We start from the raw sequence: 23442 nt of genomic DNA on the forward strand, positions 1-23442 counted from the left end.
AAGAATGCAAAAAGAGTTCCATCATTCACATTAATTGTTTTATTATAAATTGTAATGAAAATATGAGCATTTGCTGTTGCTGTCTGTTGTCATTAATGTACGATAATTTATTCTCATGTACTTTGTATTTAGTTTATGAAATTCTGTTCTTTCAATAAAACTCATATACCTAGAGTTATTAATTTCTGATTTTATCCGGCCCGTTGAAAGTGCTGAATTATCTAATGTGGCCCGCGGTTCGAAAAGTTTGGAGACCCCTGGACTAGAACCACGGAGTTTTGTTTGTTTGTTTCTTTGTTTGTAGTTCATAATTTTTTAAGTTTGCTTAAACCTGTAATGCTGATTAGGAGCGCATAATCATTGTGTTCAGGTGAGTGATGAAACCGGAATGGAGGACAAATTAAGAGGAGACTGGAGAAAAATGCGTAACCAGGAGCTACCTATAATATATGTTATTAGGCTGATCACGTCAGAGACGTCTTGAAATGAGGACACTGCTTGGTAGACCTAGCGTAGATTGGAAGAGAATAGCGTTTCAATAGATCGTTGGTAAATAGAATGTGAAAATATGGATTGGCTACATATGGCTAAAGATAGGGACCATTGGCTGTCACTTTTGAATATGTTAATGAATAAAATATGTGAATTTCTTGGCTAGATAAGTAACTATTATATTCTCACAAACGACCCTGCCCCATGGAATGTGTTAGTTTACGAACGAGTTCTAAATTAAAACAAATCTTATGACGTATTGTGATCAAACATTTTCTTGCGTATTAGCATGTAATAGGCCTATGATGGCTTGAGATTAGCACAGAATATTGTGACATATCGACCTACTGCTAGGCAACGGCTCAATAAACACGTTCCGACGAAGAGAGATTCATGGTAAACAGCCCGTTCCTGGGTAATGCGTACAAATATACGTGACAATAATGGATATCTAGTGCTAGGTAACGGAGCTGTAAACACGCATCTACAACAGTACGCTACAATAACGGACATCCCGTGATAAGCAACGGAGCTGTAAACACGCGGATATGACAATACGCAACAAGAATGAAAGGTATTTCTGTGGGGTCCTTGCCCAATCCATATAACGAGTCCGTTTATAGCTTTGAATGAATGAATGAATGAATGAATGAAAGTATGAATGTGTAAGGGGTGGGCCTTCTCGACCCTTGCACCGCGAGCTACAATGACCGTTAATCGCTAGATCAGAGAATTGGAATTCGGAGTACAGGATTTTTAAGAAGAGGAATTAGCAGTCAGCCTAGGAAGATTTAACATTTGATTTGAAGACTTTATGTATGCTGTAATACAGTGATATCTGGATCGTGACTGACATAGTTCCTGTGTTAAAATCCGTTTTCAGTAGACGGATAATGGAAACATATGTAAAGGCATATCTATTGTTGAGATCTGTTACATAGCAACGACTAGTGAAAGCAGACATTGAAGACTATATTTTGTGTACCGTAGTTTCAGCAATCTTTAGAGTGTTATAATTATTTATAGTTACGTCTTGCGAGTATCCGATAAATCTATCCATCTAATCCAGAACCCATTATTATTAGTCACGCTAACCCTGAATACGTGACAATATTTTTAATATTCAGCCGCCTCGTTGGAAGAGAACTTTCTTTTCAGCCATGAATTTCCTAGGTGGATATATGTAACTCACAATAAAATATTTACGGCCAGACAAATGATGACTCTTTGGATTCTAAGGGACCTGCTATTTATTGGAATTCTTTCCTATCGCATGCAATGACATGATTGTAATAGCTGGGCTCATATAAGTGTCAAGAGTGCAATAATAGTCATGCCAATAATGGTAGATCTTGTAAATATGATGACAATGGAATATCACTGACAATGGATATACCTTTGTGTTCATCTTTCATACATTGATCACCCTGTATCTGAGGACCTGACAGAATTGCTACTATCACTTCACCCTTTACATCATGTAAAATAACCTATCTCCATGCCATAGTCATTCTAGTGGAATAACAGGAAAACATGAATTCCTAAACTGCCTGCCGTTGGACATTGCATATAACGATCAAGTTGAAGGGTGGATGTCAGCTAAACGCCCGGAACACAACTATGCGTCAAATATAATATTCACACACGCAAAAAACACACTTTGTGTAGATATTCACGTCAGCATAACAGAAACTGGTGGGTGAAGCATTACGCGGTCAATGAATAGTTAATAGCACTTGTGTATGATTTCAGTGCGTCAGGCAAGGGCGAATTAAAATATAACACAGGGCCTTGATGCTGAAGTAGCAGAGAGGTAGGTGCACATACCTATGTGAAAATATCTTTCAAACTTTAGACCATTTTGTCAAACTTCTCCATATTAACGTTCTAACAATGACCCATTTATATGTTAGTGCGCAGGTCGCTATTCTTTCTCCTGGGATAGTTTTCCTTGTATTAACTTCTTCATTAATACGTTCATTTCGTCCCGAAGTATCGACGTCGTATTAGGGAAGTTTTGGGGACACACGGTAGCGTAGCTACTTGAGGCACTATGCTACAAGCAGGAAGGTGGCGGGTTCGATTCCCGATGAAGTCACTGGATTATTTTCAATTTACCTAATCTTTACAGCCGCACTATGGCCCTGGAGTCGACTCAGCCTCTAACAGAAATGAGTAACAGGCGGCCGGATCCTCACCGCCATCTGTGATCCGATTATCTAGAGAAAATGTGGGAACCTCGACGTCCCACAACCCTATGGGCCTCCACTGCCTGTTACAGGGATAGCTTCAATTTTTTGGTACCTTTTATTAAGAAAGTCTTTTTATATATTACATGGACAGTTTTCAGTATACCAATATAAAATTCGACTAAAAAGATTATGCCATAGTTTCAGTTTGATTGGGTGCCTGTGTTTCATAATCAAGCATATTTGATTATGTTTTGTGGCGCCGTGTAGATCTTGTCTGAACCGACGTTTCTGAGGAGCATATCGCCTCCATCTTCAGGTAAATGAATATTGTTAATGACTGTGTAGTGAAAGTAGCTCTGTAAACATGACATTTGCAATTTACAAGAAGTCGCAGTGTTTCTGTATCTTAGTGAGAAAGAAAATAACCCATATCACGTGACCAAATTACAGTGCAACGTCACACAGCTCTCACTGAAATACAGAACTTAGTGGTGTTTGGAGCAGAATGGCTTGGGGGTTGAAGCACTTAAAGTAATAACCTGTCTATTGGAAACATTACAATTACATAACCTGTACCAAAGTAGTTTACTTCTGTTCTCACTGCAATGCGTGCTTTTGTTTTTGGTGGGATTCAATGTTAAGCTAGGTGCAGTTTTTGTTGGGTTTACTCTCTCTGGGACCTCCAAGTAACCCATACAAACTAGTGTAGTTTATGGAACAATAGAGAGACTGGCCTCTTAGCAAGATCTGTTGTAGGGCTGTGAAGTAACAGAGTTTGCCCTTTTCAGAGGTACACAGTACCAGATTTAGGTCTTAACACTGTACATTAGTTTCAGGTTTCAGTGGACTTTCACTTTGTTTGCCAATACCGATGAAAATTGATATTATAGAGGAAGCGCTTAGTTTAACTATTATGAATGAATGAAAATAAAATCACAATACAGAATTCTTAGCACGTTATATACCGCTACTGTATAGCCCAACATGCTGGGAAACACGATAGGTTAAAATCTGTTATAACAACATTAAATAATAGTGAAACGTCAATCTATGGCTTTGATTTATGCCACCATTTCTTTGTCATTAAAATAATAAAATGTCTTTAAACAATATTCTATTTGATAAAATATTATGTTTTTGGATATTGTCCATTGTCTTTATCTAGAACCACGACCTTCTTTATTTTTAAAAACACAGCGTTTCGAATTGTTGTGTTTTGAAAAATAAATAAGATGGTGTTTTTAGATAAAGAGAGGACAATGGATAATGTTCAACACATTTCGGAACGTTCTGGTTTGAAAAAAAATAAGATGGTGTTTTTAGATAAAGACAGGACAATGGATAATGTTCAACATATTTCGGAACGTTGTGTTTTGAAAAATAAACAAGACGGCGTTTTAGATAAAAACAGGACGATGGATAATGTCCAAAAATATAATATTTGTACTAATTTGCCATCGTCACAGACTTTTAGAGCTTAATATCTTGTTTGATGAAACATAATGACATATGCCTCCAGGATTATTGCGAAACATCATTGCTGATCGTCGTTTGTGTTATTATCTGTTAGAAAGGCAAAGCTGAGTTTAGAATTGAAGATTTGTATCCTATTTTCCTTATTTTGAAAAAAAGATGGAAGTAGGCTTATGTGAGCTCAATGTCGTCTGTATGTCTGCAGATCCTACCTTATTAACTTTTGAATAGATGCACCAATATTTATGAAACTTGATGTGTACATCATGGTGTCCGAGCCCATCTTAAAGGCTTGCTTCTTAAGCTTGCCCGTCAGTCCCAGTGTCTATATGTGTAGCCCTCTGTCGTTGATAGGAAACTACTCGGTAAAAATGCCTTTGTCGTTACTAGGCAACGGCCTACCGGGACAATGAATAAACACACAGAAACATAATAATTGTTGGACGCGTTTTCTATGCTGTCCTTATCGTATCAAGGAAAATAAGTGATTAGTTCTTCCCAGAACTTCTTGTGCACCTTTCTTTCCATCCTAATTTTATTTATACTATTTTTTATTATATTTTTACAGTATTTAAGAGATATTAGATTCATGCTAAATGTATACCAGTGTTGTTTTTGTTTCATATCTCAGCATGTTAGTTTTTCACAATATTTTCTAAGTTCCTTCGGCAATAGGTAATTTAAAATAGATTGTGACATTATTTGCAACACACCAATAATCCTCATTTCCATTTGACACATATGACATCTGTAACTGTCAGAGTTCTGTGAAGATTACTTATTCATGTTGTGGTCCGCAGGCTTCAGTTACCTGTCTTTTGTATTCTGTGAAGCTAACATACGTTTTGCTGTTTATCTTCCCATCTTCAGTGCAACCTGTCCCAAATGTCATTAATTTGTAATATATTGATTATCTTAAAGCTAGTCAGAGCAGAGTATCCAATGTTGACAGCTCAGTATCGACTTAGTCATAGCTCATGAAATAATCAGTACTCTTGCGTGCAAAGCTGCCATTAATGAAAGAGATAACAGAGATTACCAAGATACGTGTTTCAATTATCATCATGGAATTATGACTCTAGTGTTACAAGATGATTAATGGTGATACTAGATGGTCCTGGATTGTTCAACATTAATATTGATTATAACAAAAATAATCTCCCCCCCCACACGTTTTTCTGTCAAATCTGTGTTCTCATGTAACAGTAGAATTCTTGCAAGAGACTAATTTCACACCACTAGATTTCTGAAGCTTCAGTAGGAGAATATAACAACTGCAGTATAAAATTTGTATCGGAAATTACCTTTCTGGAAACAATGTGAAATAGAATTCAAATGGCATGTTTCACGAAAGAAATCCTTTAAGAAATATCATTCTTCGACTTCTATTCCTTTGTAAGCTCTGAGATTCTCCAGTGGTTTCCATATGTTCTATTTGTAAGATCACCACAGCAGAAGTATAGCCATTAATAATTTTTAAATATATTAGAATTACTGAAAAATATGAAAAATAAAAAATTATAAAAAAAATATGCCATGATAAATATACGACATTTGCTTCCATCGATTTATTTAACGGTACTGTGACTGAAAACATTCTTATCCCCTTATATCTGTGTTTTGATTCATTAAATTTTAAATAACTCCGTTGTACAGATATATATGTAGTGGGCCCAAAATAATATCACATAGGGCTTGCACTCGAATCATCTTAGTTTAAACAAATGTTAGAATTTTTGTCCACCATTTTTGATGGTCACGTACACCTGCCATAACATGTTAATAGTAAAACATGTATATAGTTTCCACAAAATAAGAGGGCAAGTTTCGCAGTCATCAAGTTATATTGTGTTTAATATTAATTTCAGTGATCCTAATGCATTCTCACTGACGTACACAGTTTGCCTCCATTCATTATTATTCTGTTTCCATCAGTAACTAAGGCTACCTTGAGAGAGAAACTGGTCTGAGAGGAACAAAAGACAGCAGGCGAGCTCACAATAGCAGCAGTATATTCCATCGTTCCCCTGAGGACTACTGAGAGTTCGTTTCGGACTAGTCTTTTCCTTGAAGAAATGATAATATTCCGCAGGTTACTGTACTTCACTAAAAGTTCGAACGAAGAGAACATTTTCTTTCTCCAAATATTTTTGTTCTTTTACTTTTCAAATCCCACGTGACCATAACTAAAAAGTTAGAAAAATGAAAAGGATTTTATGTTTTCGCTGCAAATTCTTGGAAGAATAAAAAGTGTGAAAGACGAAAGAAAACTTGACAAAGATACTACTACAAATGAGAGGGAAAGTAAGCGAAACATCACCGCAAACAGTTTGTTTCATCGGCTGTTGAGAATGGCGACATATACAGGCAAAGAGAGAGTGTATGTCAAGAGGCATGTAGCCACTGGAATTCTAAACTAATATTAAGGTGCAGTATTGTATATTTCAGCTTCAGTCTGTCCTCCTGGGATGAACATGAATCCGGCACGGATACAGTCGGATCCAAGAATGATGAACATATTTTTTTTATGATGTACATTGTATGATGTGACCCATTTTCATGACGTAATTTATATTAATTAGTTAGAATACTGTACACATAACACAGGATGAGTTTAATATTATTTTTTTCTCTCTCAGTTCAATAAAGTAGCTTATTAGGGAGTATTTTGAAAGCGTTATGTATACATTTTTTGTACTCTTTTAGTTGAGGTCACAATAAAATCATAATGGTGTAAAGTTATATTAAGAGTGCACAGGCGCTGGTTGCAGATAGTGCTAGTTCTGCCGCTAGGTGAATCCTTCAACAATAATCTCTGTAATTAGTAGTCAATTTCGTATCTAACAGAGCTTCTTGAAACTTGTATAATGTAGTTTTCTCGACGTAGGGTGTTATTATTGCATTGCTAGTAGTGAGACGAAACTCCCAGGTTCTAAAGTTGACGTGTATCTCCACACGCCTTTAAGAATAATATGACACTTGTATATGGAAACAGATATTAAACACTTCACAAAGTAACTGTGCCGAAAAGGCTGGTCTAGAAGTAACGTTCTAAAATTGTATTCTGGAAATTCTCGGTTCCAATATATGCTATCGTGACTGATGTGTCCATGTATTTCTCAGTCCCTCTCTTTGAAAAACCGAGGATTAGGTCACAATTGCTTCATTTTAAATACGTTCAAACTCACTATCCTTCATGTATGCTCGTAACATCCGACACTATATATAGACTGCAATACTGCATGAAACTGCACGTATTTCTGCTCACTCTTGAGTTTATTGACGTCAGTAACATCTTCTGCATTTAAATTCGCCCACACTAATGGGAAAAGTGTTTTGGCAGCTGCGACACACAGCTGAGGGCACAGTGGCCACTGTTCTCTCAGAAAGACAGTTGTTCTTTGTCTCTTCTTTGTATGGCACAATGTTCCAGTTCTTAAAAAATAACTAGGCTACAGTGTTTTCATATGTTCTATTTGTAAGACCATTTTCAGCAGATGTACTGCTTATGTCAAGTCATGACTGCGAACATGATTCCCACATTCGGTTCACACTATATCTCGTGTGGTTACGATTCTAAATTATTTATCGTATTTCCCCTGCAGAACGTTAATGAGAGTGTTCTTAGTCCTGGGGAGCGCGTATGAAAGTCACCTCATCCATATCTGCCTGAAAGGCTGCCTCTCTGTTTGCGTAACAGAACTCCAGAACCGTTGAAACGATTATCGTGATATCTGACATTCAAAAGCTCTACTAAAGTTTATCGTCGCCGTAGAATTTCCGTTGAGTCGGACAACAATAGCAGACGCTTTTCACGAAGGTCTGAGTGCGTTTTTGTGCGTATCTTGATCGTAAGTCCTTAAATATTTACCGAAACGAAACATATTCCGAAAAGTGAAACATATTTTATGTTCAGTATATTTTTAGCGAGTCTGCTGTTTTCGGGATAATTAAGTAAGTTTGTTACGTTATGCAGACATTTCTGAATTTGTGTATGCATCAATCAACAGTGGTCTTCCGAAAGCGCGTGAAGGTTACCGAAGCCTCTTTTTCTCGGTAATAATCGAAGCTGTGGTCTTCTGGATTGTGAAACCATGTAGTACTCTTGGCTTAAACCGACGTTTCAGAGGATTATTCTGCCTCCATCATTAGGGTTGAAATGTGTGGGTTCAAGAATAAGCTTTGTTTACGTTGGAATAGGATGCTTTCGACAGGTTTCCTCAACCGACCAATGTCGTATTGGCATCGACCCTTTTCGGGCTGCCGAGCAGACAGTGAAATACAGCGAGACACATAACGTTCTTCTTGTTTGGTGTGGCCTCCTTGGGAATAGGGTTCGGACTAACAGCAAAGTGCATACATCGAAGAAAGAGAAGGCACCCCTATTTTCGCATGACGAGACCATAGATCCCTTTCGTATTAAGGAATATGTCGTCTTCTCTTCTTCCGTGCTTTATACCCATCACTGTTTGCTGCCCTGTGGTTGTTACGCCAACCATGTCCCGAGTGCTGCATTCTTCGGGCGCAGCACCCATTATTTTTGGCATCTATTCACTGGGTCTGGAGTACCCTGGAAATCTCATGTTTGGGGCCTCCTGAGACTGCTGCTTACGACATCCGAGGCGTTGCCAACATCGAGACGAAACTCCAGTGGGAAGGTAGGATGCTGCCTTGTGCGTTACCTCCCCTGCTTAGCACAACTACACTGCAACTGCTTGGACGCCGTGCGTCACAATTACAGGAATTCGGTACGTTTTCTCCGGAACCTTTAGGCTCTGACCACACGAGCGCACAAAATACATCCGTTGTAACCAACGTCGTGACGTCCGTTGTAGAAATAAACAAGAGAGGCGAATGCTACGCTTTCTTCTGGCTCCATTGCAGACAGAAAACAACGCACCGCATTCTGCAACTGTGTGGTGTCCTCAGCAACGTCCGTTCGTTGCAACGGACGTATTTCGTGCGCTCGTATGGCCCAAGCCTTAGTTGGCGTTGGCCTCCCGCATCAGGGGGAGGACGCTTGCAATGGGCACAAGGGTGGTCGAAAGAGTGACGGTTGTAGCAGTGCATAGGGTCAGTCTGGGCTTCGATTTTGTCAAGAATATAGGGAAGGTTTGTAAGAGGGTATGTTGTGTGTGGCTTCTGGCAGCGTGCCGGGGTCACAAGGAATGTAGTTACTAGCGGATCTTCAGGTGAGAGGCGTTTCACTGTAATTTGTGCAACACTAATATCAGAACCCAACTACAGCACGGCAAGGCTGTTGAATTGTGAAGACGTTCTTTGAGAGACATGTAGTACCTGCCTTTACAATCTTGTCTGACTTCGAGTAGAAGGCGAAGTGATGCCAATTTTTCTGCGAATGATAAGCCAGGACGTCCTTATCATCAGACATTTGTGACAATATGAACCCCGTCACTTGGTCCGCAGTGTAAACTGGTCGTCTGTCAGAACTTCATCAAGTTTAGGATCGACAGGAGATTAGTGGGTGCGGTCAACATGATGTGGGTGGGTGCCTTTGACCTTGCCTTCTGATGGTTCGGTAACAAACGCCTCTTTAGGGTTTTCAGTTCTCTGAGTCAGTTGCGCCCCGGAAGAGTGGCGTGCTTGCCACCATATTGCGAAAGTTAATAAGTAATCTGTGTGCCATTCATCCTCAAAACATCTTGACTTCCGTTTATGAAAAAGATCGGTTACATGGACTAGTTCCAAGGAAAGTTGTCATGGAACCCAAGGAGAAGGTAGGGAAAGCAGTCCGATGAGGGCAAATGGTAAGAAATGGACAGAAATAGTCCTTGTAAGAGGCCCACTGATTTATCATTACAGCTGGGAAGTGAAACAATGAGGAAGAAAGGACTTTACCAGACGCCCACTGATAATTTAAGGAAGAAAGTGGTATTGTATATAGAATGGAGAAAATAGCCCTAAATGATCCTTTTCAGGGCCGTCGTTAAGTTTCTGTAAACATAAAGGTGAAGTTGTACCTGTGCTTAACTATTTAAGCACCACGCCATGAAGGCGTATGGGAAGTGGATGTATAGATCACGGTTTCTTGACCACGACACTAGTTGGAGGTAAATAGTCAACTTCACGCTCCGTCCGCTTTACTCCCAAGGAAAGAGTTCCAGGTACCCTTTAGATAGGAGCCTGGGTGGGCCCAAGAACCGGTCTGGAAAACATGGAGAAGAGGAAATTCTTGACCTTACCCGGACTCGAACTCCTACCACTGATCTCCAGCCTGTAGCCATTAGCTATCCCGACTCCCCGTTAAGTTCCTGTAAGAAGAGCAAATTCTGAACAGATAACCGGAAAAATGACGGTCCTTTCCCGGACCCAAGCGGATGAAAGTGCAGAAGGAGGAAGTAGTTTTCTTTCCCCCCACCCAGGGCCCGGGTATAATAGTGTCGTTTCGTAAGAATTAATTTGGATTCTTGGTGAAGAGCACCCTTTCGTAAAGGGGGCGGGTGAGAGGCTACCATGACATGCCCAGGAACAACTCTTTCTCTGTGTTGATGTTGTTTGGCATTGAGCTACATCTCTTTCGCTTCTCATATTATCCGGTCCTTTCGTCTCGATATCTTAAAGGGATGTTCAGCAGCATAAGGAGGCCCCGGGTCAGTTTTGTGTTTCAGCACGGCCAACTTTTCCGATTGATACAGTCAAAAATGTCGGTAGTGTTTATTTAACGTGGTATCGTTGAAATGACCGGTCTCTCCAATGTACACCTTCCCTCACTCACAACTGATGCCGTATACACTCGATGCTTTCAGTCCGAGGTCGTCTTTCATGAGGCAGAGGAAGCTGCCTACTTTTCTTGCTGGAAGACATATCGCTTTGATGCTATGTATAGATAGCGTCCTGCTGATACGGTTGAAAGTGTAATGAACAAAGGACAGGAAGGCCAGGGCCATGAGATTCTCTCCAGGTGGTTTGGCTTGCTGCTTGTGTGGGCCGAGAGCCCAACGGATATGTTGCGTGCTATATCCATGCTATAACAATTAACCCCGCCCGAAATGTTAAGTCCTCAGCTATATATGAGTAAATGTACCGCTGGCTAATTAAAATATTATTTTACATAATTGCTTAAATACATTTTTAATTTATCATTCTATATACGAAAATTGCCGGTCACAGTAGCCGAGCGGTCTAAGGCATGTACTGTCTTCGCTCGCTTGGAAACCGGGATCGTGGGTTCGAATCCCACTCAGGGCATGAATGTTTAGTTTGTGTGTTTGCGTTTTTCTGTGTTTGTATACAGGTAGAGGCCTTGCGACGAGCTGATCACCAGCCCAAGGAGTCCTACCGAATGTGTAAGATCTAGAAAAACCGAAGTGAACCGAGAAATTCATGGAGGTAGGCCTAGGCCCACTGGGGCTGTATTGCCAAGGAAAAAAAATTATTTACGAAAATTATTTGAGGTCAACGCAAATGTACTTGAGAATGGACGTTGGCGTGTAGTTCATAATTTCCTGTACTGGAGCGGCCTCTGAAGTGTACGCCGTAGGCTTTTCTTCACAGTCCACTCGTTCATATTCTGTACAATGCAAAGTGTAGTTACTTTTAATTGCTCGATTGACCTATAAGACGCGCTTCTTTAACACAGCCGCCTATTTAAGGCCACGTTCTTCCGAAATGTATCCCTATGTGATAGTGTTAATAACAAACTACACGGCGTTACATTCCAAAACATCTTTATCAGTGTACTCACCGCTGTGAGAACCTGAAATCTCATATAATCACTTCAGATATAATGACATTTTTTTACAGAGGCCGCAGTAAAAATGTAAATTTATCCCTGTGTCTAACTACGTATTAAGCATTAGGCCATGAAGGCGTATGGGGGAGTGGATGTATAGACCCCCGTTTTCTTGACCTGGGCACTAGTTGGAGGCTTCACGCTCCGGCCGATTTCCCCCAGGGAAAGAGCCCTCGTTACCCATTGGAGAGGAGGCCGGGTGAACCCTAGAGCCGGTCTGGACGGTGTGGAGAAGAGAGAATTCTTTACCACACCGGAACTCGAACTCCGACCCCTTAGTGGTCCAGCCCGTAGCCAGTTTCTATACCGACTGAGCTATCCGGGCTTATACAAAGACCGAGGCCGAAGTGGATTTCACAAAGTTTTGCCCATATTTCACTGTTTAGTTGTATGAACTGAGCATGTAGTGTGTGATAAGTGTTTCCAGCGATGGAAACTATTTTTTTTTCTTTGGCACTACAGCCCCAGTGGGCCTAGGCCTACCTTCATGAACTTCTCCGTTCACTTCGGTTTTTCTAGATCTTACACGTTCGGTAGGTCTCCTTGGGCGGGTGATGAGCTCGTCGCAAGGCCTCTACCTGTACACAAACACAGAAAAACGCACACACACGAACTAAACATCCATGTCCTGAGTGGGATTCGAACACACGATCCCGGTTTCCAAGCGAAGCGAGCGAAGACAGTACATGCCTTAGACCGCTCGGCTACCGTGACCGGCCGAAGGAAACTGTTAATTACTCAAACTCGAAACAACTGAGCACCAAGGGCTTTACTGTGCAAGTGATTATAAAACTTTGTTTACCATCAAAATTATTTAATATTTAAGCTTAATAATCGAACGAACCCAAATTAAACTCCAGAATGGTTATCAAGAATCAGCCGTTCCAGTCTTCATTCTGGGCAGACCTACTGGGCTTTCCCAACAAACCGGAAGTTTGAACAACGTAGTTAAATTCACCCCCGGGCTTACAAGACGACCCAACTGTAGACCTTTGAAGCAAAATGGAAATTTCCATAACTAAAGGAAACCGCTTGTCTCTAAAGTAGGAAATCTAATAGTGTTTCAGGTTACATTACGAGCCGTCAGTATACCGAGTGTGTATTTAACAGTACATAAAGAAATAAGTTCGCACGTCCGTAGAAATCCATGAGGGCGACTTACAACTTTGAACTGGGTGGACTCTATTTACTTTATATATACGTTGCAGCAACTGATATTTCAGTGTGAATAAAACCAATTACTGACCACGATAACTTTGCTGAACAGGTTCACAAACATGTCGGCGGAATTATCTGGCTTAATATTTCAGGCTGTAACTCGAGTCTCTAAATTGGTGTTCTCCCATAGAAAGGGGGGGGGGTTGTGAAATCTGTTAGCTGATTGGGGATAGGTGCCACCATTCCTGAATACCATACATTTCAGTAGCAGCAGCATTGGCAAACAACAATTTTGAGCCCTAGCCCTCCATAGAAGTGTCTGCCAGACTTGTCTATTCCGCCATGAATTATAATATCGGGTTTTCACTTTTTGGATTTCGCAACAGTATATTTTTTTCAGTCTGTACGGGTGTTAAACTTTGTAACTTTAAGGAAGGAACATAGACTGAGGGTGTTTGAGAACAGGGTGTTGAGGAGAATATTTGGACCGAAGAGGGATGAAGTGACAGGAGGTTGGAGAAAACTGCATAATGATGAGCTTCATAACTTGTACTCTTCTCAGAGTGTAATTAGAATGATCAAGTCAAAGAGGATGAGGTGGGCAGAGCATGTAGCACGGATGGGGAGAAGAGGAATGCATATAGGATATTGGTGGGAAAGGCAGAAGGAAAGAGACCACTGGGAAGACCAAGGCGTAGGTGGGTGGACAATATTAAAATAGATCTTAGGATGGGATGATATGGATTGGATTGATCTGGCTCAGGATAGGGACCAGTGGAGGGCTCTTGTGAACACGATAATAAACCTTCGTGTTCCATTAACTGATGGGAAATTCTTGAATAGCTGCATATTTGGCTACTTCTCAAGAAGGGCTCAGCTCCATAAGTAAGTGAATTATTTTTCAGCGCAAAGTCGTCAGCTTTGTGTCCAACCCCCAACCTGGAGGACCAGGTCCTTGTATTAATGTCTCCCAGTGACAGGGTGGCACAGTTATACCGGGTAGCCTTTTCGTCCTTTCTACTACTCGCAGGGTTGCGGCGGAGGTCGCGTAACTCGCCTCCATACATGACGTATGCAGTATGCGACACTGTGTTTGTATTGATAGTTGTATTTATTTAACGCTTATAACTTATAACTGCAAATGATCACAATATTTTCACTAAATTAAATCCTTTATAAATCACTACGACTAGAGTACACAGAAAGTCGTCTGTTTTCATGTCGTCACTAAGTAGCGTCTAATAACAATAGCGATTTCTCACAGCCAACCATAAACTGACACTGTTCACTTACAACTCACTACTCTGTGCAAGACTGACTAACTGACTCACCGTCCAGTTCAGTAAATTGCCTCTGGTCCTCGCCAGCACAATCATTCCTGGTTTTCGGGCGCCGTCGGGATCCATGACCATAGTTCTGTTTGTTCCAGAATCCTTTATGTGCTTGGAAATGGTGCCTCATCTTAATTTATTGTTGCATGTTTATATATTACAGCGGAAACACATTTACTGCGCCGTTTCATAGCAACGACAACCTCTTCTTATTCCACTGTTCCGACATTCAGCTATCATGACGCATGCATGTTTAACTCTTTCTCTATTATGCTATCCATTATTGTGCAGCGCTTTATAATTTTAGTCGCAATGAAATGTATTGTCTTTGGGGACATGGTGACGTATAATCCGATAGAAGTTTTCTGAGCTTTCGGAGGAACACCGTGCCTCCAGCTTTAAGTTGAAGACGTAAGCTCAGCATGGCAAAAAGCAGCAACCCTGAAGATGGATGCAGTACATCCTTCCGAAACTTCTGCGAACTTGAACTGTACTACACGAGGTGTCATCCCAGAAAATAGCGTTCATACTGACTGACAAAGAAACGTCTACAAGAACTGGCAAGTTTTACCCATTACTGCGTTCGTATCATCGTAGGTTGTCATCACCTACCGGATGTCCACAAAGTGATCAAAGAAGAATTCCGGTAAAGCTTAACGCACTAGCGTCTCTTTTACAGAACGGTAGATTCTGAGACATGATCAAAGGGAGAAATGCCTGGCATCTTACTGTGCCTGTGACTAAACCAGAGCACCTTACCTCTCCTTTGGATCTGTGCTGTCACTAGGCAGCAAGTTGTAAGCTTCAGTATCAGATCATGCAAGCGACGTATCTTCCACGTTTACCTATGTTCCAATTCCTTCCTCTTCTGCCGAATTTGTTTATAACGATAAAGAATAGCGTTAAAAACAAATATACTTAAGAAGGATCAGATATTCAGTAAAAGAAGGTTTCAAATTGAATAGGATATAAAGAAAAAAATATTGGAAAAACAGAGACATACGTACAGCAGTTGTAAAATTTTGAAATGAAGTTGAATGTATGTTGAGTTACAAATGTCTCCACACCGCTATGCCATGACAGCGGTTTTGATGAAACTCTGGCATCCGCTTGTATCTTCTCGCAAAACCATCATTTATTAAAATAATATCTCTTGGCTGAATCTGCGTAACTTTATATTCGCGTCTGTGATCCTTCCAACAGCATCCAATTTTGTGTATAATTATGTACCAGGTGTAATCTGTTGTCCTAGGACTCGTAAGATCCCCTTTCTAACCTGTTCATTGGAATTGTATGTTGAGAACATGAACAAAAATTCTTCACAAAATTTGTATATTCTTTTTTCTGAGAAATATTTAGGTATTGGTCTTGGACCTTCAGCCGAAGTGTTTTTTAATCATATTCTGTAACTCGCAACATATGACTTTTGTTGTTTAACACGTGAGCCGTCTTGCCAGCATTTTCCTTCGAAATAAACCTCCCTCCCTCTCTTGTTCTTTTTAGAGATCTCAGCATTTAATAGATTCTTCAAACTCTTTGGAATCACACACCTTTCGTTTCTTTTCTGTTGCTTTTGTTTCATACTCATTTTACCTATTCTTTCGTCTCTTCTTATAACATCTTATTCCTTATTAATATTTCCACGCAGAATTATAAGATTTTTTGGAAGTCGTAATTCCAGAAGAGTATGTTGTGTCGGTTGCCGGTCACGGTAGCCGAGCGGTCTAAGGCATGCACTGTCTTCGCTCGCTCGGAAGCCGGGATAGTGAGTTCGAATCTCACTGAGGGCATGGATGTTTGTGTGCGTTTTTCTGTGTTTGTCTACAGGTAGAGGCCTTGCGACGAGCTGATCACTCGCTCAAGAAGTCCTACCGTATGTGTAAGATCTAGAAAAACTGAAGTGAACGGAGTTCATGGAGGTAGGCCTAGGCCCACTGGGGCTGAAGTGCCAAGGAAAAAAAATGTTGTGTCGCTTACATAGTATATTTAAATATTGCAGCGTGGCCTATGTGGATTTCGTCAGTTAACCTAATCCTTCCAGCCGCACTATGACCCTGGGGTCGACTCAGCCTGTAACAGAAATGAGTAACAGGAATCTTCCTGAGGATAAAGGGCGGCCGTCGTGTAAAGCTGAAACCTTACCGCCATCTATGAGCGGATTGGCTAAAGAAAATGTGGGAGCCTCAACGTCTCACAGCCTTATGGGTCTTCACGGCCTGTTTACGTTTTACCTGAGCGGGGACTGAACAGTGGTAATGCCCTGAACCTATATTCTTGAGGTATCTATTTCGAATCTCTGCCAATCTGCCAGTTACACTGACATGAGGATTTTAGTAGTTTTCCTCAGTCTGCCCAAACTGCCCTGGAATAATACCATCAAAGAGGCAACATTGTTTACTTTCAGATGTTTACATAACATGATGAGTGTTCCAATCGAATTCGACACTGTGATACTAAACACACTCGAAATAGCTTCTAAAATACCCGTAGAGTGTGACTGTAGCTAGGTTAGGTTGGTTAGATGGGTAGTTATATAGAGATGATTGCGGTCTGTTGCAAATTTTGCAGAATTCTCGAAATAATGTGTAATACTCCTTAAAACTGTCGGTAATGCAGCCGAATCATAAAGAGCATTCAAGGCAAGAATCTTCAAGCGTGAGCAGTAATACCACTACACCGCACAATAATCGATTTCAAATAGTACTCTTGTCACCTAACTATCTATGGCTCTACAACCCTTGGCCGCTTTTTCAGTTTCTAAATTCTATACACAGTTGTCAGAATTCCTTGGACGCGGGATCAGCCCGTCGCAAGGCCGCTACCTACACTAAGAACAACACAAAAACGTAATAAACGCACACGGATATCGATTCCATGAGTGGGATTCGAATCCACGATCCCAGCGTTCGAGCGAGCGAAGACATTTCATGCCTTAGACAGCCATTGACTGTGATCGGCTGGCACGTAACTTGTCTTTATAAAATTGTTCACAAACTCTGAGGAATGGCTGTACCGGGAATACCTGACTAACAAGTTGTAGGTGACCCGCAACACAGCTATGCTTTCTGCATAACTGCATAGTCTCCGTTATACCGCCGGAGGGGCACCACAAGGATGAGCTGAAGCAATGCAAAGGGACCACTGGCTCTTCCGAGTGATAAATTTCCCTTGGCTCTTAATTAGTGGAATAGGGGTAATAATAAAATGGGAGGTATACTAATGGTAAAAAATTAGTCATCTTCTATCTCTATCTGACTTACACAAAGATAAGGACAGAATTACTGTTTTGCCTCATCATCACATCTAGGCATTCCTTTAACGCCAGTAATATGGCTGCGCTAATTTTGTGTTGCCATCACAAGCCCATGGCACGTTGCTGACATTTCGCCTTTGGTGATTCTTTGCCGAGATGTAATGGGAGCTGCGCAAAAAAAGAAAAACCCCGTAAAAGCGCACGTGAAGTAGCTGTTATCTGATACTCTGCTTTAGGCCGCCAAATCCTATAGAAGTCCATACTTGTTTGAAAACAAGACCGTATCACATATTTCTTAGAGACTGATCATCTCCTTGTTGCATTTATTTATATCAATTGAGCATTGTCTTTGTATACATAATATTGTACATTTTTACAGTTAATAGGTGTGACCAAAATAAAGTTGCACGCAATAAAAAAAAACTCAAATCAGCACAGTTTGGCGTCAAATTTAACAATATTCATTATTAATCGAATTGTTGCTTGTGTTTGCAATTAATGCAATTTTATTTGTACTAATGTATGACTTCGCCGGTCCCGGTAGCCGAGCGGTCTAAGGCATGTACTGTCTTCGCTCGCTTGGAAACCAGAATCGTGGGTTCGAATCCCACTCAGGGCATAGATGTTTAGTTTCTGTGTGTGTGTACAGGTAGAGGCCCTGTGACGAGCTGATCACCCGCCGAAGGAGTCCTACCGAATGTGTAAGATCTAGGAAAACCGAAATGAACGTAGAAGTTCATAGAGGTAGGCCTAGGCCCACTGGAGCTGTAGTGCCAAAAAAAATATATATATATGCCTTCGTAGCGTAGTGCTTAATTAGTTAAGCACAGGAATAATTTTATCTTTTACTGTGAGAGGAAACAATACAGTAAAACACGTAATTTTCAACCAGCCGTCTCTGAACTCACGTGACGTTTTGTAGCATATCCTATGGATTATTTCGACAAGAAGTTCCCATCAGTCACAGGCGTTTTTCATTGTGTAAATTGATGCATGTTATTGACAGTTTTTCATTGTTCCTTTCTGAACGTGGCTTGATAAATTGCATTATTACACCATAAATATGCTCTTGGCGAAAATAATTTTAAAATATACGTACGTCAGTGATTTTATTGAAACTATGAAATAAAATGATTAAAGGGGTTAGACTTGTTATCCTAAGTATGCTGTTATGCTGTCTGCATCTTTGTAAAGCTGCATAATAACACGCTGACAGTTTTTGAGGTTACATGGAGTCAAATGATATGAAAAGAATAATTGTGTACCTTGAACTGGAAATGCCCAAGAAGCTTGGATCTCATTATTTTCTTAATGGCTCTACAGCCCTTTGGACCTTGGACGCGTGTTAAGTTTCTTAATCCTACACACAGTCGGTAGGACTCCTTCGACGGGGGATCAGCCCATCGCAAGGCCGCTACCTGCACACAGGACAACACAGACACAGAATAAACGCACACAGACATTCATGCCTGGAGTGGGATTTGAACCAACGACCCCAGTGTTGGAGTGAACGAAGACGGTTCATTCTTTAGACCGCACGGCCACTGTGATCGGCTGCTTCGATCGTATAACCCCATATTAATGACCAATATTTATATAACCTCACTTAAACCAGAATGGTAACAAATCTGTATAAAATACACCGTCATTATTTTAAGGATTTTAATTTGAATGTGGACTTCGAAGAATGTTGTGCATATTGTTGTCCATACTTTCGGAAGTTATTAATTAGAAGCCGATTTTGGTCCCGTTGTCTATGTAATCACATCGCGTACTGCGTTTCTGAACTTAAGGACAGCTGAATCATATTTTAAAATTACGGTTATATCCCTTGTGATGTTTTTTGTGAGAATAAACAGTTTTGTTTTGTCACACATAAATAACACGTCATCCTTTAAGGTAGTGAATTGGCCTTTACAGATCCCCTTCATAAAATGTTCCCTTTAAGTCCATATTTTTTTTTTGGTCTGCCATTCATATGCTTGTGACTAAGGATTCTCCTCGGGAGAAAATATCCACTACGCATCCTAGTGTGTCATTTTATTTACGAGTTATAAATTGCGTTTGCAATAGGTCATATTAATATAAGATTAATTATTACTTACTTACTTATGGAGCTGAGCCCTTCTGGAGGAGCCGCCAATTCTGCAGCTACTCAAGAATTTCCCAGTATTTTATGGAACCCGAAGGTTCTTTACCATGTTCACAAGAGCCCTCCACTGGTCCCTATCCTTTGCCTGATCTATCCAATCCATACCATCCCATCCTATCTCTCTAAGATCCATTTTAATATTGTCCACCCACCTACGCCTTGGTCTTCCCTGTGGTCTCTTTCCTTCTCGTTTTCCCACCAATATCCTATATGCGTTCCTCGTCTCCCCTGTTCGTGCTACGTGACCTGCCCACCTCATCCTCCTTGACTTGACCATTCTAATTATACTTGGAGAAGAGTACAATTAATTATTAAGATTCATAATTTAATTTAAGCCATTAGGCATATTTTATGGAAAATTACAATCATCAGATGTAGGCCTGTTTGTTGTAGTTAAACCTTTACAATTACGGTTAAGTCTGTTTAGTACAGATTGAAATTCACGCTGTACGAACTGGCGCTGGAGTCCACTTTTCTATAATTTACTTCGCCTTTTTTTTACCAGTCATCATTCCACCTTTACTTCACACACTCACTCCTCCTGAGGTGTGCTATAGCCATGATCAGGCAGCACGCTATCACAACCTCGGTGTTTAAATTTGGAGCTCCATCTCTGATCCGGCATCTATCTGATTAAAAAGTAAGCGAATTATTAGAATATCGTTTCAAAGTACACGCTTCTCCTCTTCATCATGACAGCTGAATACATTCAGTTAGGGAATCATTTATATTTATAAATCCCGAAATAAATATTATTCCTGTCCTTAGCCTAAATCCGAACATTCAGATTTGACTTGGCTAATAGTAAGTCACCGAGTTCAGGGAACAAGTCCTCCCGAAGGGATTTTAAGCCGTGGGTCCCGTGTCGTAGATTTACGGCACGTAAAAATCCTCATATCTCTAGGAGACCTCTGAGTAAAATTAGGTAACAAGTTTCCCGCCCAAGTAATTTCCAATGCCTCTGGTAGAGGGGGGAAATATCAGGTACCGAGGGCCGACCTCGTTGGCTGAACGGGGATGATAGCACGCACCAGTACCGGTAAGATATGGCGACAGTAGAAATTAAAGGGGGATGCACAATGGTCCAATAACTGGTCTAAGTGCATGGGGAAACCCACCCCCTCTAATAATAATAATAATAATAATAATAATAATAAATAGTAAAAAAGTCACCGAGTTACAATTCCAGACAGAACAGTCTGTTAGCACGTGCTCAACCTGGTTCGCTAGCTGATTTCTTCTTTTTCTCCTACCCCTAAGGTGGAGTCTCTACGTTCCTCCGAAACGTCGGTTAGCACAATACACGGCACCACATCTCAGAAAACTGCTTTCTTCAACAGAGTGATTCTTTCAAAAATAACTAAAAACAGTTGAAATGAAGGAAGTGTAGGTTCAGATGGGCTTTGTGTCAGAATATTGTTTCTGTTACTGTGCAAGCCTGTATCTAAGAGTTAATTCAGTTTGTGCAAGTTCAAACTCTCCGCTTGGTGTGGGATTTCTGTTCGCTGGAGCATCACATTGTTCTGTTGTGAATAGGGAACAGTAGAGAGTGAGTCTCCTGCAGGAGTTTAACAAAGCTTCCCTTAACATTATTCTAGGAGCTGGAATTATCACAACTCTGACTGAACAAGGTTAAATTTACTATTAACAGTTTGCCAGTTTTCTTAGGTTTCGGTTTACTGTTTTTGTTTTCTTCTGTCAGGTATCGTGGAGACAAAACCGGATTGCTTTCTGTGTGGCTTCTATGAAAAAGGATTAATTTACAGTAAAACCAGAGAATGTAGGATTGGGACACCCAGTGCCAAATCATTATATACTTTTATGTTTTTCACACAAATAAATCAACACATTTATTAGGCTCACTATACGTGTTCGTATATGCACATATGTGCACCGATTTTTATATGAAATATCTTGCTAAAATGTAATCACAGATTTCTCTTGTGCCTGACTAGCATTTAGCGCCGCTTAAATTTATTAATATATTATGTGTATAAAACGTTATAAACCTTAACTCGTTTTCTGAATTTCGATAAATAATAATAGCACTTATACGTTATAAATTAATATCATATAATTTTCATTTCGTACATCCTGATGTGTTATTATATACTGCTTATTAGTGTCCGTCGTAACATAATATAACGGTCAAGGTTAAAATTACCTTAGCTACATGTTTCGGCTTTTAAAGCCATCATCAGGCAAAACACATGATTACTATATTCACACACTATTGAATTGCAATTTCATTGTCATAGTAAAGTTGCAATCTGTATTCCCACCAGAGCTGACAAAATACATTGTAAAATGAGGCACCGGCCAAAGAATTGTCAAGTTTACTTTATGTATAGAAGTCATGAATATACCGTTATGTCCGCGGGAATATAACAACAAGATTGCAACAACTGATTTCAAGATATGCAATATCACATGAAGAGTTTTTAACCATATTATATAATTTTCGTTTTATAATAAGTTTAGAATTCATTGTATTTTTTATACCTTGTATTTTATAACGTAACAGTTATCAAGTATGCAGCTTTACTATCACAATGAAATTGCAGCTCAATAGCGTGTGAATGTAGTAATCACGTGTTTTGCTTGATGATAGATTTAAAAGCCGAAACATGTAGCCAAGGTAATATTAACCTTGACCGTTATGTTGTTGTGGTACGATGGAGTGCAATAAAGAATTGTAATATCACATGAGGTATTTTTATGAACAAATCAATTTAAATATTAAGACATTTAAATAATTTATCACATACTATTATTTCTCCAAAATGAATGTAAGGTAAAGCGTCATACATAATTAAGATATATGAATGAATCACCTAATAAACAACAAGTTTCCATACATACAACCACATCCGCCCCTCTGAAAGCTACAAGTTTTTCTTGTTTTAATATCAAGGTATTATCAAAATATATTTACTTCATACGTCAAATATACCACTGTTGCACAAAATCTTTCATTTTGAGACTCACAAGATATTTTAAGATTTTGATCGTCGATCAAATCCGTGAGATTCAAGTCCCTCCCCAATATATTTATTATTTAATTATTTAATCACTAAGTTATGGATTGTCTTTTATTTACAGGCTAACGTCACCACACATATACCAGTTTAAGAGTTTTATCAATATGCATGCGAAAGAAGTTTTGATACAGACATTAAGCACAGAAAAACAGCGACATTGAAGCTATGATCGTCATTGGTTCCGGAGGAGGGAAACCAATTTCTACGGGGCCTGGTAGCCACAGAGATTATCTGACTGGTTTTTCAGACGTAGTAATTGACAAACCTGGTACACGATATATTTCCCGCGGGCCACAATTATTCCTGGTTGTGCACAATCTTTTCTTTACTAATGTTATGTCCTTGGGTCCAGAGTATTTACTCTGCCCACGATATCCCCGTGCTCGATTCAGTCTCCATAAAAATCCATATTTCTTGTTTTGTCAGCTTTCACCAGAAACCACAAATATGCTCACTTGTAAGTCATATTATATAGCTGCAATAACCATGTGTAGGGTGTGTACTGCTCTGTAGTTCGATCCAAAGACCAACTTGAAAAGAATCAGTTCAGTAGTTGGAGTTCTATATCCAGGAGATTGGTCTTTCTCACACATGTCC

General features: G+C 40.0%; 1 protein-coding gene across 2 annotated transcripts in view; it reads left to right on the top strand.

The window, feature by feature from the left end:
• The window catches only part of LOC111869650 (nephrin), a 641862-nt gene that overhangs the window by 581621 nt on the left and 36799 nt on the right, over positions 1-23442 (top strand). The window lies entirely within an intron of this gene.

Source organism: Cryptotermes secundus, unplaced genomic scaffold, assembly GCF_002891405.2.
Source record: "Cryptotermes secundus unplaced genomic scaffold, Csec_1.0 scaffold769, whole genome shotgun sequence".
NCBI classification, from domain to species: Eukaryota; Metazoa; Arthropoda; class Insecta; order Blattodea; family Kalotermitidae; genus Cryptotermes; species Cryptotermes secundus.